Source organism: Crocodylus porosus, unplaced genomic scaffold (genome assembly GCF_001723895.1).
Source record: "Crocodylus porosus isolate Cpor-Errol unplaced genomic scaffold, CroPor_comp1, whole genome shotgun sequence".
Lineage (NCBI taxonomy): Eukaryota > Metazoa > Chordata > Crocodylia > Crocodylidae > Crocodylus > Crocodylus porosus.
Window position 1 is genome coordinate 74,582,026 of NW_017728906.1, and position 16,020 is coordinate 74,598,045.

The 16,020-nt window shown below is 46.3% G+C and overlaps 1 long non-coding RNA gene across 1 annotated transcript in view; it reads left to right on the forward strand.

The window, feature by feature from the left end:
- Positions 1 to 8,640, forward strand: part of LOC109305987 — a 27,173-nt gene extending 18,533 nt beyond the window's left edge. The window contains exons 3-4 of the long non-coding RNA XR_002099801.1: positions 5,510 to 5,512; positions 8,628 to 8,640. This is a non-coding gene — a long non-coding RNA (uncharacterized LOC109305987). The remainder of the gene's footprint in view (positions 1 to 5,509; positions 5,513 to 8,627) is intronic.
- The last annotated feature ends 7,380 nt before the right edge of the window (positions 8,641 to 16,020 follow it).

Consider the following 16,020-nt stretch of genomic DNA (forward strand, 5'->3'; position numbering starts at 1 on the left):
CGCAGCCTGTTCACGTGGCTCTGGTCGCGGGGCTCCCTGGGGGGCTGGGCCAAGTAGGGTCCTGGGCGGGGGCTTGACCCAGCCCGGCACCAGGCAGCAGCCTCCTCCCAGGGAGCGAGGAGTTAACCCCTTCCCACCACGAGCCCGCTTACCTCTGGCTGTGCTGGGGGTCAGCAGGGGGCTCTGCAGCTGTTGAGGGGGTGTCTGGGAGACTTCGGGGGAGCGGGGGGGGCAGCAGGCTTCACCCGCGCGTATCTCACTGCTCCAGAACCTAACTGAGCCTTTTTTTTTTCCCCCCCCGTTTGGTGGGCCCTTTTAAACTGCGTGAATGCACAGTGGGCCTGCCGTCAGGGAGCGCTGGTTTCTTAGGCCGGGGGGCCCTGCCCGGGATTTGGGGGGCCCTGCCCTACAGGAGGGGGACTGGTGAGTACCCCACTCTTTCTCTTATCACTCCCTGGGGGGCTGGGCCAAGTAGTAGCCTGGGCGGGGGCTTGACCCGGCTCGGCACCAGGCAGCAGCCTCCTCCCAGGGATCGAGGAGTTAACCCCTTCCCACCACGAGCCCGCTTACCTCCTGCTGTGCTGGGGGTTGGCATGGGGCTCTGTGGCTGTTGAGGGGGTGTCTGGGGGGCTTCGGGGGAGCGGGGGCACAGCGGGTTTCACCCACGTGTCTCTAACCACTCCAGAGCCTAACTGATGATTGTGGGGTACCAGATTGAAAGCTTTTTTAAAGTCAAAATATATGACGTCAGTCTCTTCTCCCTTGTCCAGGTGATAGGTTACCTGGTTGTAGAAGGAGATGAGATTGGTCAAGCAATAAACCTGTGTTGGCTATCCCTCAGGAAGTTGTCTTCAGTCAGTTTGTCAAGAATAGTCTCTTTGATGACTTTCTCCAAGATCTTCCCTGGGATAGAGGTTAGGCTGATGGGCCTATAGTTCCTCAGATCTACTTTCCTTTCTTTCTCAAAGATGGGCACTGCATTGGACTTCTTCCAATCTTCGGGCACTTCACCTGAGCACCACGAGTTCTTGAAGATCCATGCCACTGGCAGATCTATGATGTTTGCCCGCTCCTTATGTTCCCTGGGGTGTAAGCTATCTGGGCCAGATTACTTGAAGGTGTCCAGCCCTCAAGGTTTTCCTTCACATGCTCAAAATTGATGCAAGGTAACAGTTCTCCCTTGCCTTGGCCATCCTGTACCATACTGAGCATGACTGTCCCTTGGGACTGGTGGAAAACTGACACAAAATACCTGTTAAGCAGGTTGACCTTGCTTTTACCATTGCTTTTTCTCCAGCTCCTCACATGTTTAAAAATCACTTTTTATTGTCCTTAACACGTGTAGCAAGTTGGAGTTTAGTCGCAGCCTTCGTTTTCCTGGTTTGCTTCCTACAGGTCCCTTTTTTTATGCAGGAGGCCCGCTAGTTCCCTGGATAGCCAAGGGGACTGCTGTGCCCCTTTGCTGTCTATCCCATCTCGGAGGAAAGGCATTGCTTAAGCTTCCAGGATTGCTCCCATGAGGAACAACCACTCTTCCTGAACACCCCTCCCTTTTGGGTCATGGTCCCTTAGGGCCTCGCCAACAAGCCCCCTGAGCCTGTCGAAGTCAGCTTTCCTGAAGTTGAGGACTTCTGTTTTGCTAACTGCCTTGCCTATATGGCAAATGGTAAAGGTGATCAGCTCATGGAGCTTCCCCTCGATCATTAGGTCACTGATTAAGTCATCCCTGGTTGCCAGTGCTAGGTCAAGTGCTTTGCCTCTCATCAGTCCATAGACTTTTTCAGTCAGAAAGAGCTCATCCATACACATGAGGAAGCTTTGTGATGGTTTGAATGTGGCCAGGTGCTCTTCCCACAAGCTGTCAGGGTAGTTGAAATCTCCCATGACAACCATGCATGGGGAGTGTGCAGTCTCAGGTAGTTCCCTGGTGAATTCCTGGTAACAGCTCTGTAGGTGGGGCATAGTCAGAGAAGGTTTTTAGTTTTAAGGAGCTCTTATAGACGTGCAGGGAACCTGCTCTAATTCATTGGAGCAGATTTGATTAGTCGAGTCTGCTGAAGCATGCAAATTGATGTGCTCCGTCAGCCTTCCAGGTCACAGGTCTCTGTGCTGAAAAAAATGGTGTCAGGGCACTTTGAAATAAAACATGTTTGATGACCTTTAGTTCAAAGCACCCCACCATTATTTTTTCAGTGTAGAGATGTGTGGGAATGCTGATATACATGAGACAAGGGCACTTTTAATTAGCATGGCTCACTAATTAAAGCACCCACTACCGTGTCCCAGAGCATGTGTAAAATAGCCTAAGGTGTGACCTCTTCAACTCAAGCTAGAACTAATACTAATCAATATTCAAACAGCTCAAAGTGCAGTGTGTAACAAGACCCTAAGGTAAAGTATTCTCAAATACCTCTACATATCAAAATTCTTCAATTACTACAAGCTCTCTGAAGACAAAGCTAAAAAAAATGCTTCAGGTTGTAATACACAATAAAATGCATCACACCACTAATCAATTGTAGCTTGTTTCATTTGTTTTTGCAATGTTTATTCTTCTTCCTTCCACTGTACTTCAGTTTTTTCCTTTCTAATGTTTGATTCTCTTGATTTTACTGTTGATCTTCTGCCAAATTCTGTGTGAAATTTGCATAAATTTAATGTAAAAATAATTGACCTTTTCACTAATGTGGAACTTCTTGATTCTGTCTAAAACTCTGGCCCAGTCTGCACCAGCCTTTCTAATATTTTCAAGCTTATCATACAGATAATCAAGAAGTATAAAATAATTTGTCTCAAAATATTTCCACATAATCCTAAGAAAAATGGGGTTAAAAATATAACAAAACAGTCCACTTACCTTTTGAAATTACTTGTTGCACCTGAAGTAGCTTCAGAAAGACACAAAACAGGCAGCCTCTTCTGGGGATGAAGGGCCTGAGTATTAAGCTGGTAACAAAAACTTTGGAAATTCAAGTCTGGGAGTAGGCAAATAGCCTTTAAGCTCATCTTGTGGCTCAAGTCATAGGGTCCTGGTCTACTAGTACAAAGCTCATAGGTTCATTCTGTGCCTCTAGCAGATTTCACTCCTGCATTTTTTTTCCAAAAAAAGCCTAGGTGGTGTTCTGTTGCTCAGGTAGTTTTGTGATAAGCTGTGGGCCTAGGGCCTATAAAAACAAACCTCGGGATGGGTTCCTTTGTCCACCAGGTAGAAAAAGCAATCTTGGGCAGCTTGCAAAGTTTTATGTCCTTGTTACCAAGAAGGCTAACAGCATACCGGGCTGCATCGGTAGAAGTATTGCCAGAAGGTCAAGGGAAGAGATTATTCCCCTCTATTCATCACTGGTGAAGCCACATCTGGAGCACTGTGTTCAATTTTGGGCCCCCTACTGATGTGGAAATCATGACAGGATCACCGCTTGGCTAACAGAAGTGCTTTATTTTTCATGGCCACAGGAGAAAAAGCAAGGGCGACTGATTCTCAACACAGGCAGGGCACAGGCACCGTTATATACTTGTAAGAAAAAGACACAGATCAGCCTGCCCTCCTTAATACACTCTTGGAAGTCTGACAAAAATTCACCCTTGAGTCTTGCTAGACTAAACCCGTTTTCTCCAGCTGTCTCTTGATAAGCTTATCTCAAGGTGTCTTTGTTTTTTGGCCTTTACTTATGCTCCTTATTATGGCCTAACTTTATTTTTGCTTGCTCCAGTACTTTTCCTCTTTGTCAGCGTGTCCCTGGAGTACCCCCTCTATCCTCGTGTTTCCCACCTGCCACGATTTGGATCTTAAAGAAATAAACATAGTGAGGAAGTGATTGTTACCCAAGGAAGTACTTGTAGGAAGCACTATGCTGAAATAACTTGGTTTTCTCCTTTAAGATTTTATTCAACGGTTTGCAAGTTTAACAGGAAATTCTTCTTTAAGGGAGGAGGTGAATCACAGTCCAAAGGGTTAATCCTGAATCCCAGCTGGGTCACTCTCTGTTCTCAGCAGAGGACCCATACTTATAGCAGTAAGTGCGGTAGTGTGCCTACTTGCTTGTCTCGGCACTGAAGAATCAAGGTCCACAGGGTCTCCTTTTCAACCTCTGCCCAGTGAAGGGAGTCTCCGGGCTTCTCTGTCTTTCCTGAGTCCTAGCCCGCTTCCCCCTGTAATTGAAAGAAAGTAAACAAAAAGAGAAAGAAAGAAAGGTTTCTTTTTGTTTAATTCTGGCCGCTAATTGACCAATTAGCAGCTCGTTACACACATGCTGCTTATTTTCTTTTGTAGTGCGGCTTCAGCATGCAGGCTCCACGGCTCTCCTACGGTCAGGGCTTGCTTGCTCAGCCCTTGGTATCCCTTTTCCCTCAGGGTCCTGGAGTCACCTGGACTCTTCAGGGGTCTGGGTGGGGGTAATCCCTCCCACTGCCCATCTGACTCAAAGTCATCCCCTATCCTGAATGCTGGCTGCAGCTCCAGCCCGCGGCATGGCCCCGCTTCTCCCTGCACTCACCGCTGCTCTGGTAGAGTCAAGGTAAGATAAGGTGAAGTCTGGGTTCTGTGATCCCTCTGATCCTGTGCCGGGGTCTCTCTTCCCAGATCCTTCTCTCTGGGGGTGTGGGGAATCTCTCTCGCAGCAGCTCCCCCCACCCCCGGGGTGCCCGAAGGCACCTTTCCTCTTCTTCCTCTCCTTTTTATCCTCCAGGGTTTAGCCACCGTTGGCTCCTTAGGGCCAGGGGCCCACCCTCCTCATGGTGTAACTATATCCAGCTGCCCCTCTTTTCCTTAATAACAGGGTCTCAATGAGAACCCTGTTACACTCATCACTACTACAGAAAGGATGTGGACAAATTGGTGAGAGTACAGTGGAGGGCAACGAAAATGGTTCAAAGATTGGGCCATGTGAATTATGAGGAGAGGGTGAGGGAACTGAGTTTATTACATCTATAGAAAAGAAGACTGAGAGGAGGTTTAATAAGACCCTCCAACTACCTGAAGTGGGGTTTAAAAGAGGATGATGGGAGACTGTTCTCAGTGGTGGCAGATGACAGAACAAAGAGCAACCATCTCAAGTTTCAGCAAGAGAATTTTAGATTAGATATTAGGAAGAATTTTCTCACTAATGGGGTAGCAAAACACTGGAACAGGTTACCCAGAGTGGTTGTGGACTCTCCACTGGAGGTTTTTAAGATCTGGCTAGACAAAGTCTCGAATGGGATGATCTAGTTGGGGATGGTTCTACTTTGAGCTGGAGGATGGACTACATGACCTCCTGAGGTCCCTTCCAAGCCTAATTTTCTATTATTCTATACTGATTTTAAGGGTTTTCAAATGCATCATTAAAACAAACATGAACAAGTTTATTCATTTTGAAAGTCATGAAAAAGGAAAACAACATGTGATCCCGAGGGGGAGTATTATAATGGCAAACTTCATTGCAGGATTTTATGAGATAACACACTTCACATAAATGCCTTCCATATTTGGTAATATTCTTTGAACATTAATTTGTATAATATGCATTTTCAGGTTGTCAAAATATTTCACTCTTGATATTGCAATATATAGCTGGCCATGTCAAAAAATCCAACTTTGGAAGGCAAACTCCTACTCTGTCAAGTATTGGACCTTAGCATTTGTTGACAGTCATTGAAAAAGCTACTCTGAAAGAAAAGTGCTTTCCAGGTATCTTGAAAGATATATCTGTGTCTGATGGACACAATGTGATCCTTGGCAAAAGAGTACATTTTCCAGTAGCCTCTTCTGTTTCTTCTGTTATCACTTCTAAGTCTATATGTTTGTAAAGTTTTTTGTTTTTTTTTTTAATATTGCAATAAGCTGCATGATGTTGATTAAGCCAGTTTTTCAATTCATTTTTTGCAACAGAATTACAGTCATTTCCACTTGAAGCATGAGCCTGTGGGGCAGCAAATTGCTTAGTGAAAAACTGTTGAGAAACTCAATTGAATACTAGATGTCCTTATTACCATGTTTGTTAGTGACAATATCTGTTCTTAAGTATACTCTTTCTTCTCCAATTATTCTACAGAATTATAGCATCATGTTGTTCATTTTTTGGGTCAAAGAATCACAAATTTGAGTTGTGATCAATGTCATCTTCTGAAAAGCCTCTGCCATAGACTCACCTGATTTAGTTGCCTTCTTTTAAACTGCAGTTTTCTGATACTTTAATAAGATCAGAGCAATCTCCGTATATAGGGTTGGTCCCCTCTCTGCTCAGCAGAGACATCTCTGAAGTAGGGGAGGTGCAAGGAGGTCTTGACCATACAGGGCAACTGTGTACCCAGGAGCAAGTCATAGGGACCACAGAGCAGGAGCACAGCTGCTGGAGCTGGCCCCTGAGGACTCTGTTGCATTGTTGCTGGTCCCTGCATCTTCACAGGATATGAGAGTTGAGCTGATTCTGCTGCTGGAAGTGTGCCCCCAGGACATCTTCTCACCTGTGGCCAAGACCATGGAACATAGGATGCAGTAGTGGAAGGAGAGCTCTGATGCCATGGACATTGGGACCCTGGAGTCAGGGCATGTGACAAAATCTTTTGGGAGCTACCACCACCCTGGAATTTGATTCCACAGATCGTGATTGAGCTCACAGGCTCTGGGACACCCTTCCCCACACAAAGACCATGACTATTGACTATTCTTGGCCTACTAATCAGCCACTTTGTGGTCTCCCCTCCCAAAGGCACAGAGTACATATCACCCCCCCGATGCACGCGCGCGCACACACACACACACACACACACATACACACACACACACACCACCAGTACAGTGGTCACTGTGCCAGCACAACCCATACAAACCATGTCCAACCCACTTATCTTGATGATTCAGGCCCTGAGGGAGGACTGTGAGGCTTGGGATAAGTATTTCCCACCCCTACACTTCCCTGAGGCTGTGGTGGGGACCCAGGTCTTTTGGGGGAAATGGAGCTCTTGAGGAGAAGAGGGGGGTGGGGTAGGGGGAGCCGGGGAACAGTAGCTGCTACTCAATTCCCTCTCTCTGGCCGTTGTGTCTAAGTCCAGAAAGAGGCTGGGTGGCAGTGTGGGGATAGTGGGGCTTGGGGACTGGTGAATTGCTCTGCTGGGCCCCAGGTCTGTAAGAGTTCACACATTTTTTGCCCTTCAGCACTCAGCAAAGGAGTGACTCCATCCTTTTGCTTCCCGCCCCCCATTAACAAGGGACTCTTTCTCTCCACCATACTTGTACAACATGCACTGCCAGGCCCAGTCTGTGCACCATGTCTCCTTGAGTCTTCATAGAAGACCTTCTCCCTGGTCTTGAAAAGGTTATGGAGGATACACACAACTAGGATGAGTCATTCCAGGTTCACCTCATCCACCGTGAGGCATGCACTGAGAGCCTGCTAGCATGCTTAGAGGTGGTGGAGTGTGTGTACCCACCATCATGTGGTATTTGATCAGGCAATAGTTGAAGTGCTCCTTGTGGTGGTCCAGATGCTCCCCATAGGGCTTCATGATCCAGGACAGGAAGGGATAAGCTGGTTCCCCAATGAGGAGCAGGAAGATAATGACATTACCAGTGATTAAACTGGGGACCTCAGGAGTGTAACACCTGTTCTTTTTCATTTCAGGACTAGAAGTTGTGGAAGACACAGGCATCATGGGTGCTGCCCACCTAGCTGGAAAAGGTGGGGGTGAAGTGGCCCTGGTGGTAGATGATAATTTTCCACACAATGGATAAGTAGCCCTTGTGGTTGATGGATGCCTGGGTGGCCTGGGTTGGACAGTGGGTGTTGTCCATGGCCCCCACAGAGTTGCAGCAGTAGATGACTACCTCCTGCAGGTTGAGGAGGAGGAAGTAACTGGCCAGGACATCCAGTTTCATCATTAGGCACACATCCATGATGGCCTCTCTTGCTGTGGTCCTGCCCACACTGAATTGTTTGGTGATGTAGCAGTAACTGCTAGGGTGTCCAGCTTCATGATGGGGGGGCACCTGCTTCTCTGGAGTCACAGGTGGCTGCATGCCAACATCATGGTGTATAATGTGGGGAGCCATCCGCATGATGACATACATGAAGGTAAACCTGCAGCTCATGGGTCTCCCTGCTTGGGCATGGGCAGTGGGGTGCCATGGTTGGGGTGTGGCCAAGCTAGGGTATGGAGGCACATGTATATTACAACAGTGGGGGGTTGTGTTTGCTCTGGTGCTATTCTGAAAGCCTGGGGGTGGGTGGGCAGAGTAGAGGGCCCATGGTGATGCAGCAGGAGGTTGGATGCTGTATGGGTCCTGCCAATAGTCAATCACCCATTCAGATCCACTCAGGAGTCTTCAGAAGTCCAGGGAGTCTGCAGAGCATACAGGGAGGCAAGCAAGAGAACCCCTTACCCATCAGCCTCAGCCAGTGGGGGCAGGTTCCAAGCCCCCCACCAAGGGGCAAAAGTAACTTACATTAACTTCTGACCTAACTTAGAGTGCTTTTAGTAAAGTTTGACACTTTTTTTAAGACTGCTTTGTGCTCCCTGAACATCTGTACTTAGGTTAAGAGTTCAGGTGGACATTGGTTTAATAGGATTATTGCTTGAGTAAGGCCAATAGGACAGGCTGAGAGATTCACAGCAGACTATGAAATGTAGCTTCTCCAGTAAAAGTTAATCAGAGTGGTGCCTGTAAATCCTTTGGTTGACTTTGGAAATCTCAATCCAAACTCTTAATGTAGAAACCAGATAGTAAAAGTAGAAGAAGGCAGGATAAGTAGCCTTTACTGCAATAAAAGAAGGAAACGACTAATTCTTTTGTGGATATAGTTAATTACAGATTTTATAAGTATTAACTATATGAAAATTACATGATCTAGCAACTGAATTAATATAAGAAGTAAATGGTAAATCAGAGTAAAAAAAATCTAAATTCCTCACAAAGGAAACAGGTATAAAGTAGGAAGAATTAATCTAGTCCTGAAAAATCTAGTAATAGCAGCCAAACTGAAGAATAATTAGCTAAGCCTAAAACAATTATAACCAGATTGTAAACACAATAATGTGGTCCGTCACAGTTTAGGGTTTTTGGTTTATTTATTTTTAAGTTAAGATGTACCAAAATAGCATTCTCTATGTGCTAGCATGCTCTATGTGCTACGTTAATTGGGTTCCTTTTGCATCTGTATTATGATACCATCCTTAATTACATGATCAAATACTTTATTTCTCCACAGGAAAGATCTCTTCTTCATTTAGTGCCCTTGTTGGGTGGTGCTCAAATTGATGATCAGCTGTTTGATTCCCTCCCTCCTCCTTTTCCCCATAGTTCACTGTTTGACTCCATGCACACTATTCAAATCCTGATCTGAATGCAGAATTAGTAATTTTTGCATGGTATTTTCTACCACACTCAGCACTCTTACCTCTGTTTCATAAATATCCATTTATTTTCCCAACATCCTTTAGAAATGAAGAACTGAAAGATTAAGATCAAAAGTATCCACAAATTTTACATACACATTTAAGATACGAAGGAATTGTGGTGACCAGAGGCTAATAATTTCATTTTGTGGCAACTTCAAAGATTTTATTTTTTGTTTTGTATTGGAGGAGAAAGGACAGAAAACTTCATGTATTTATTCAGATGTGAAAACAGAATTGCATTGAAATATCTATTTTCAATCAAGCAAATGCCAAAATGTGTGTGTGTGAAAAAAGAGTCCTATTGGTTAGGGCAGGGGTGGGCAATTTTTTGGTCCTGAGGGCCATATAGGGAGTTTCAAAGAGTTATTGCAGGCTGGGTCAGGACCCTGCCCCCTCCCTCCTAGTAACACCTCACCAAAACTCTTTATGGGTCTTTGTGTTGACAGGGAGTAGTGTTCAGGAAGCAGGACAGAAGTGATCTGCTTCCTGCATGCCCTTCCCTGGGGGAGGGGGGTGAAGGGGGGTATATGGGTGTGTGTGGAGGAGATGTGCATGCATGTGTAGAGAGGGGTTGATGGGAGCTAGCCAGGGGTGAAGGGAGAGTGGGGGAGGCAGGGGGCACATGCAACAGAGATTGCCAAGTCCACAGCTACCCTGCAGCACTTCACATGGGGCTGAGCCCCACCTAGGGCAGCCTGTGCCATGCTCCTACCCACACATGATGGCCTTGGCTCTGGCTTAGGCTCAAGCCAGTGCACAGCTTCTGGAAGGGCTGTTCCTAGTATAGCTTCAGCTGACTGGGTTCACATTGTCACCAGGAGGTGAGTGCAGCAGAACAGCACCAGGGACAGCCCCATCTGTAGCTTTGTGTGCTGGCTGGGGCCCGGATCAGTGAGGCTGTTCTCTTCTGCTCTTCACTTCCAGCTCCAACTGCTGCTGCTACTCCTGTTTTTGCTGCACCACTCTGGGTATGTGGTCAGTAGGCCTGTGCAAAGCAGCTAGTATTCACTTCAGATTCAGATTAAGCCAGTTCAGGGGACAGTAATTCTATTTGGTGATTTAAATTACTATCCTGAATTGATTCAGCTAAATCTGATTTGGAGATTTGGCTGCTGCCAAATCTCCAAATCACAAAGGCCTTATCCCCTGTCCACTCTCCCAGCCCTGCCCAGCTCCAAGCTCTTTGGAAAAAAAAATCCCCTGCTCACTGGCTGCTACCAGGCACGGGGGTGGAGGGGGAAGGGGGGAATCCCCACTGCCTTGTGTTGCATGGTGGGCTCTGTCAGGAGCCCTATGACCCCTGCCCACTTTCCCAACCCCTGCCTATGGCTGCTTCACCCACCCCAGATCCCAGTCCTTAAAAAAAGAAAAAAAAGAGCCCTAACTAACTGGCTTCTACCCAACAGGGGGTGATCCCCACTGTCCCCCACCACTCCATGCTACATAGGGAGCTCTGTCATGAGCCCCCAGAAACCCCTAGGTCACTGCATCAGCCAATGAGTCCAGAGTTTCCTTGTATTTTTAAAGGGCCAGGAGCTGGGAGGGGCGGGGCAGTCATTGGGAGGCTGGGAGAGTGGACAGGGCTCAGAGGGCATTCAGGGGGGCTGAGAGAGCAGGCAGGGGATGGGGCCTGGCAGGGGATCCCCCATGGTGCCCTCCTCCCTCCTCCAGCCGCACCCCTCCCACCCTCTACTTATTAGCATGGAGTCTAGGTTCAGCTTCCTGCTACAGCCAGCAGGGACTGTCCAAATCACAGAAGCTCTCTGAATGTTTTCTGAATTGATTCAGAGAGCTTTAAATTGATTCAGACCTTTTAATTGGTCCTCTGATTCCATTTGGATTCAGAGATTCGGCCACCAAATCCATCCGAGTCTCCATTGAATTGAATCAGCACCCAAAGCTTCCCACAGCCCTAGTGGTCAGACAGGAAGCTTTAGCCAGATGGCTCCTGTCCAGTGTGTGGGGCTCTGGTCCAGTTCCCAGCTGCCTTCCATCCATTCTGCTCACCCACAGGTGGCTGCTTATCATGCCAGGTTGACAGAAAGGGTGGAAGGCACCAAGAGCTGGACCATGAGATCCACATGCTAGGCAGGAGCCACCCAGATGAAACTTCCTGTCCACCTGCCTGCAATGGCATGGCAAGGTCAGGGCAAGGAGCAGGAGTTGCAGCTGGAGGTGAAAGGAGCAGAACAACACCACCAACTCAGGCTCCACCTAGCATATGCAACTTCCAGCGGGGCTGTTCCCCATGCATCTTTAGCCACACTCTGCTCCCCTTGCCTTCAGAGGCAGCTCCTCCTCCCACTGTACCACTCTGGGCAGGTGGATGGGCAGGAAGAAGGTTTAGTCCAGTGGCTCCCACCGGAGGTGAAGGGAGCACAGTAGCATCTGTCCAGCTGCAGCCACACTGGAAACAGCCCTGCCAGAAGCAGCCTTAGGGCCTGGACAGGTGGGAACATGGTGCTGCCTTCATTGGTAAGAGTGGGTGGGGCTTGGTCCCATGTAAAGCACTGTAGGGGCAGCCATACACAAACTCTAGTCAGTTGGCAGGCTGGATTCAGCCTATGGACAGTATTTGCCTACCCTTGGGCTGGGGCATTGAAATGTGTGAATTCCAGCTTCAAGTCTCTGATGGTGCTTATACATGTGCTCCAGGTGCTGGGGAAAGCACTGTAATTAGCATGGCTCTCAGAGCCATGCTAATTAAAGTGCCCAGAGCATCTTGTGTATTAGTGTCCCTGCACTGAAAAATGGTGGTGGGGGCACTCTAACTAAAGTTCATTGAGTGAGCTTTAGTTAAAGAACCCCCAACACCATTTTTCAGCATTGGGATACTGGAGTCTGCTGGAGTGCGGTAATTACTACACTCCAGCAGATTTGATTAACCAAGTCTGTTCCAACATGCTGTGGTCTGACCACTTCTATCTAGGACTTGACCTTTCATAGGATTTGGCATTATATTCCACTTTAGATGTTCATTGCACATATTGTGTTGACTTCAGTTGTGCCTGGAAGCACTCATCATTTGTGCAAATCCAGTGTCCCAAAATATCTAGGTAATAAGAAACAAATTAGTAATCAATTGTGAAAAATCTGTTATAAGCAATTCTGGCATTTTCTAACTTTTGAGCATTTGGTTACCTTAATAATTATTTAGTAAATTTCATTTGTTATTTTAATAGTATTGCAATTACATTGTATAGGATAATATTGGCCTCATGTAGGATCACGTAGAATAATAATAAGCCTCAGGATTCTTGGGTTCCTTTCAGACTGGAAGGAGTATTCTCTACTAGATACAGATTATTTTGCCCATACCTCAGTTATGACTCCATCTGGTCCAGTCTCTCTAATCTGTTACAGGGCTTTCTCTTTCCCCCTCTTTCATCTTCATCCAATAGCCTACTACTTTTACTTCTCATCTTTATCTAAGGCTTGTTTCTTTGATAGTTCTTGTTTCCCCCTCTGGACTACCTACTATAGTCCTAGCCTCTCACACTCCTTTTCTTTGTTTAACTGACCAGTCACTGCCAATTTTCCCTCTCATGACTCGTCAGGTAATTATTCTCCTCTCAAACTTACCTGGTATATCCATCCCAGGTTATCTGTCCTCATTTGTTCCCTCCCCAAGTTCTTCTAATCTGTTATGAGCTGTTGCAGTGCACTGGTTGTGTCTGCCACTTTAAGACCGTCAGGCAGGCTGTGGAACAACTGGCAGGTGGGTTCAGGCCCAATTAGGTAGTCACCCGAATGCAGGGGCCTACCTGATTGGAGGAGGGTTGGGCAGGAAGAGTATGAGTCCAGACCCTGGGAGCAGGGTGGGAAGTTACATCTGGGGAGCTGGAGGAATAACATTGCACAGCCTGAAGACTGCAGCTCCTATAATGCCTGGAGGTTGGTGTAGGAACTATGGGGATGGAGGAGGTACCTGCTGGTCCTGGGTAAGGCCTGAAACTGCATCCTGTGGGGGATGGATGGTATGGTGGGACTTCCTGTGGTGGGGCAGACTCTAGCTAATGCCACACCTGTGTCTCCCCAGTGAAAGATGAGGATGGGATGCAATAAAGCCTCAGCCCCTACTGCCTTGTGGGTCACACTATGGGAGGGAAAGGCTTGGAGGCAAGGTTAGCTGAGAGGGACCTAAGGGCTGAGAGGCAAAATGCCCAGAGAGAGGCCAAGGTCCACTGAGAGGGACCTGAGGCCTACAGAGCATTAAGTGTGGTCCAAGGAGTTGTAGTGAATGTGGTCCAGTAAGGGACCAATGTGTCACTGAGTAGAGCCTGAGGCCTGTATGGGCCAGAGGCTGAGTATGGCCCAGTGAGGAGATGAGGGAATAGTACAGAGAATAGGATGCCATCTGGGAGGCATGGGACATGGCGTAGGGATGACTCAGAGCCATATAATTGGGCCAGTACACGAGGCCCACAAATTAGGGCAGCCTCCCACATTTATATATCCATTTCATCAAGGCGTGGCAGAAGAGTGTTGGGACAGGCTACCCTAGAATGGGGGGGGGATCAATCTCTTCGGGTGCCTGGGGACCCCACCCTGTTACATGGCCCTTCCCCAAAGCTCCCTTGCTTCTTACACAGTCTTTGTGCTAGTTCTCTCATACCTGGCTCCTCAAATATGACTTCCTTTCCTCAGACCACTTCATTGTGTGTAAACAATTCTTAGTTCCTGCCTTCTCCTCTATTCTGTCTTGTCTATGTTCACTTTTTTTCCTATTTCCTTATCAGCCTTCAAGTCTTTTGACTTTGCCATTCTAGCATTTAGTCCCAATCTTCTGATCAGTAAGTTTTAACATCCTGCCTGATTCAACCCAGCTCCCCATCTTTTTCATGATTCATGCCAAACATCAGTCCCAGTCTCTCTTATGTTCAAAATGCTGTTTGACATAATTTAGTCTTTCTCTCACGTAACCTAACTCTTAACTTTATATACAAGGGGTGATATAAAAGTTCTAAGACTCAGCCTTTATTTTAAAGAACAGTGTACAAACAACATTTTTATGAGTTGTCCCCTTCAAAGTAATCTCCCCCAGATGATATGCACTTGTCGCAATGTTCCTGCCACTTTTGGAAGCAATGCTAGAATTCTTCAACTGTGAGTTTTTTTAATTCTGCTTTCACATTCTTATGGATGGTTGGAATGTCATCACATCTCCTTCCTTTCAGCTTCATTTTGATTTTTGGGAACAGAAAAAAAAATCACATGGGGCAAGGTCAGGTGAATACAGAGGGTGTGATATCACAGGCATGTTTTTTTTCAGCCAAAAATTCTTGAATGAAGATAGCAGTGTGTGAAGGACCATTGTCATGGTGCAGAAACCATCCACCATTTTCACACAGCTCATGGTGGTTTCTTCTAACTTCGTCCCTCAATCAAATCAAAACCTCTTTATAAAAGGCCTGATTGATTGTTTGAACACTTGGTACAATTCCTGATGAACAACACCCCCAACATAAATTCTTAGAACTTTTTGATCAAACCACATATACGTGTGTGTGTGAGTGCGCACACACGTGTGTATGTGTTGTGGGTTATTGGTGGGTTTGGGGTTACTTTTTAAAATCTGTATATTGGAGATTTTTTTTTAATCAGAGAAAACTAGGATCTTTGCTAATTAGTACATATGCAGCCATGTCGATGTAGCACTTACACAGAGCTGAACTGCAAGTTGTACATATATAAACTGTGCTCAGTGGGGCTGCTCTCCATATTGGTGTCTGTGCAACATAATAAGATTTCCCAAGTTTGCCCACAGCACTGAGTAAAGACCAAAAAGTTTAATCACAGAAAAAAAATGACCAGTGAGTGTTGGATGCCAGAGAAGGAGGGCTTTTCCAACTTTTAACCCAAGCCTAGTAGAGTATTTGCTCAGGGGGACAGAAAACCCAGATTTTAGGCCCCCCTCATTTAGGGTGCACATGTATGTGCACTTTGTGCTTCCTGTGGGCTAAGCATTAACCAGACCCTTCTCCAGCCTTACTTTGGAAACAGGCCCACTGAGCATCCCAGAAGGACAAGGAAACAAAAAGCAAGTGAGAAGGAGAGTAGCTCACTATGATAGACAGTAAAAGAAAAAAAATAACAGCTTTGTTCTCTAGCACTGGACCACTGAGCCCAGTGTGATAGGAACTTTCTTGGTGCTGTTTTGTTTTTTTTTTCATTTAATCCAATGAATAGAAAATGCAAGGTGCTGTGCCCCAGCTTCAAAGGGAGGGCTCTTAGTAGCATCTTTGCCTGTGGCTTTGTGATTGTGGTACTTTGTTTGGAGCAAGAAAACAAGGTTTAAACTTCCTCCAGATAAGGGATTCTAGGGTCTTTTAACCTCTGGGTAACTGCAGGGTCTTCTGATGACAGATGAGAGAACCCTCCACAACTTCAATTCTGGCAGGTATGCACAGGGAAAGAAAAGGAAGGTGATATATTTTATTTTAGTTGTGGTTAAAAGTTGAATTACTATCAAAATAATACATGAATTAAGAAAACTAACCTTGCATTGGTTTATATGTGTTTGTACTTATTCCAGTGTGAACCCCTAAAAATATACATAGAAAAAAATGACTTTTTATATAATGAAGATTGGACAGAAAAGAAGGACTTATTAAATTCAGGATTGTGCTATCAAACCAGACCAAATTT